The sequence below is a fragment of the Hesperophylax consimilis genome, chromosome 20 (genome assembly GCF_061612785.1).
Source record: "Hesperophylax consimilis isolate HC1 chromosome 20, BYU_Hcon_1.0, whole genome shotgun sequence".
Taxonomy (NCBI): Eukaryota; Metazoa; Arthropoda; class Insecta; order Trichoptera; family Limnephilidae; genus Hesperophylax; species Hesperophylax consimilis.
In genome coordinates this window covers 8,171,846-8,175,256 of record NC_142855.1, presented here as the reverse complement: position 1 = coordinate 8,175,256, position 3,411 = coordinate 8,171,846, and the positions used below count along the sequence as shown (strand labels likewise).

Below are 3,411 nucleotides of genomic sequence, written 5' to 3'. Positions count from 1 at the left end.
AGAGCATGACTAAAACTTATGTTCTCACATTGAATGCAATTTTATATTTGTTTATGATGTTATTTTGTTTGTCCGTGTCCAGGTATTACTAATATATGTATTTTGCTATTTTTTTTTTATACTTGTTCAGTGTGCAAGGGTGACCTACCCTTACCCTTACGCATTGAATGTGTGCATATGAATGTACATAATACTAAATTTTGTAAATTTATATATTCAAGTCATCAAATATTAAGTTTGGATGTGTGTGAGTACATTGTACATCCGTTTGGGATTTTGATGATTTTCATATGTACTTTTATAATATTCATTTTGAAATGGTTATGTAATTAACTGTTTTCAAGATGCGCTTGCTAGTCCGGAATGGTGGGCGTATCTTCAAAATAGTTTATAGTAGTATAATATATACAATATGAGTGTATTATTGGGACATTGGGGTAGAATTGCTACAATATTATGCTAGGTACTGTCTTGTAAATGACCTGCTTGGAGTATTAAAAGAAATAACATACAATCAATCAGTGGTATCAAAAAATGAATTTATGATTTTATACAAACAGGTTAAATCGTAAATTATTCTACGATCGGATAATTTTATCAATTTTAATTAACAAAGTACGTTATAGTTATTTAGGCATTCTCTGGGAATGCGTTATTAATGAATTCTCCAGGATGGAACAAGAATATTGTCAGTTAGAACAAGAAAAAGGTTTATCTCTACTGTGAGTCAGCATGTGTCTCGTCAAAACTCCCTTTTGAGAACAAGAATAGTTGCAATGAGAACGAGAAAAAGGTCTCTCTCCACTGTGATTCAGTATGTGTCTCGTCAAATGTCCTTTTCGAGAACTTGAATAAGCACAAACGGAACATGAAAAAGATTTTTCTCCACTGTGAGTCAGCATGTGTCTCGTCAAACTTCCCTTTTGAGAAAAAGAATAGTTGCAGTTAGAACAAGAAAAAGGTTTTTCTCCACTGTGAGTCAGCATGTGTTTCGTCAAATTACTCTTTTGAGAACAAGAATAGTTGCAGTTGGAACAGGAAAAAGGTTTTTCTCCACTGTGATTCAGGATGTGTCTCGTCAAATTACTCTTTTGAGAACAAGAATAGTTGCAGTTGGAACAAGAAAAAGGTTTTTCTCCACTGTGAGTCAGCATATGTATCGTCAAACGTCCCTTTTGAGAACATGAATAAGTGCAAAGGGAACATGAAAAAGGTTTTTCTCCACTGTGAGTAAGCATGTGTGTCGTCAAACCTTTTTTTAGAGAACTTGAGTAAACACAAACGGAACATGAAAAAGGTTTTTCTCCACTGTGAGTCAGCATGTGTCTCGTCAAATTACTCTTTTGAGAACAAGAATAGTTGCAGTTGGAACAAGAAAAAGCTTTTTCTACACTGTGAGTCAGCATATGTATCGTCAAATGTCCCTTTCGAGAACATGAATATTTGCAGTCGGAACAAGAAAAAGATTTTTCTTCACTGTGAGTCAGCATGTGTGTCGATAAATTTTCCTTTTGAGAAAATGAGTAAGTGCAAACGGAACATGAAAAAGGTTTTTCTTCACTTTTCGTCAAAATTCCATTCCGAGGTTTTAAATTTATGCAGTCGGAACATGAACAACGTTTTTTTCCATTGTGAATCCGCAAGTGAAGTATTAACTTTGACTTTGACTTGCAGGAGTACTTAAAATGGGAACAAGATAATTGTTTTTCCACAAGATTTGTCTTTTGATCAGTCAATGAGTCTGAAAAATAATACAAATAAAGCCATAACAAATAATAATAAAATTTAAGCATCATTAATTCAAAAAATGTAAAAAATAAAAAGCACGAATCATTATTTACCTGTTGTCTGTTTTCTTCTTTGAAAGCGTTTTAAGCATTCCTTTTTAACATCAGGAAGGTCTATGTCGATTTCCATAAAAGGAATATCCCTTCCAACTTCTTCTCGGGGTGCTGGTTCTACCTTGAAGCTAACAGTCTCCACTTTAATTCTACCTAAAATGTCCAGACGAAGTGAATTATTAAAATTGTGCAATTAAAGTCTTCCATCTCCTAGAAATAACTACAACAACATTTGTTTTTATTGTAAAAATCTTTAAATTTAAAAATATACGATAAATGATTCCATTTTATTACCCTTTCAAAGGCGGAAATCAGGATAACAGGCTTTTAAGATTTATTTGTGGAAATTAGAAGGACCGCAGATGTCCGTATCAAGGAGGAAATTCTATTTACTCTTGAACACAGTTTTGTATTGTTAGAGAAATAATGTTTGTACCAATTTTACATGTGTTTTAATGCACTCTTATGTGACTAATATAACATCCAGAAAAAAGTACGTTAGAAGTTTTCAGTAGTTTGGCAGTTTCCCGCAAATGTACTATTTAATGTAAACACCACAGTACGGCAATATAGGATTTTCTGAACAAATATTATGGCCTTCATGGGAAACTCAAAACTGACTTGGATTACTAGCATCGAAATTTTACATAAAACAGTTTATGACATTATAATTACAACTTACAGGTTTTCCGAGTACTCTCCGCATGCTGTAAGCATTCCTTCTTTACATATGAATAGTCAAACTCCATATCCCCATACGGCATTTCATAACCGCCTTCTTCCTGTGGCCCTGGTTCCTTCTTGATGGTCAGTAGATCCATGGTAAGACTATGGTAGGATAATGGATTTAGTTCAAGCCCAAAAATATAACTGAAACTGCCAGAAACAGAACGGTACGTTGAGGAGATTTAAATATATTATTTCGGTAGGAATATACTGTGAGAACAATGAGGTATGCAAGAATATACCACCCACATTAGTATAGTGTTGACGTATTTCTGTGCCTGCTTCAAATTATCAAAGAATAAATAAACCAATCAGTAGTGAAACAATATTAAAAACGTGGTCAATTACTATAAACCGCAGATTGCGCAAAGTCGAACGTACTTTTTTCCCAAAAAGTGTATTGTTGATCTCGAAAATAGGTTTTTTGCCTAGGACTTGTATCATAAATTGTGACAAAGTAATCTTAATATAACAATATACAAGGAATCCTTCATATATCCTTCATAAAGTGCTACAAAGGTGTTGAATTAAACAAGGAAAAGTGTTCTTTTGTGTGAATTCCCGCTCAATTGAACTCTAAAATGTATACACAATGCATTGCCTGTGAAATTAATATTGAGGTTCCTTCAGATCTCATATCTTGTTCGGTCTGCGATGAAGAATACCACTTAAAGTGTGCTGGTATTGGGGAAAACTCTCGTAGAGGTGGTAAAAGCCAACAAAATCTACAAAATTGTAAATGTTAAAAATGTTTAAAACTTCTTAAAATAACAAAAAAAAAGTGCTGTCAATAATTTGGATGAAATCAACAATGAACTGCCACCTATTGACAAACAATCAAAAC

The 3,411-nt window shown here is 33.4% G+C and overlaps 1 long non-coding RNA gene across 1 annotated transcript; it reads right to left on the bottom strand.

Moving 5' to 3' along the window:
• Positions 1-566: 566 nt before the first annotated feature.
• LOC149414008 (uncharacterized) lies at positions 567-2,683 on the bottom strand. Its single transcript, XR_016304104.1, has 3 exons — positions 2,524-2,683; positions 1,842-1,994; positions 567-1,741 (listed from the first exon to the last, which is right to left on the bottom strand). It is a non-coding gene; the product is annotated as an uncharacterized LOC149414008 (long non-coding RNA).
• Between the last annotated feature and the right edge of the window lie 728 nt (positions 2,684-3,411).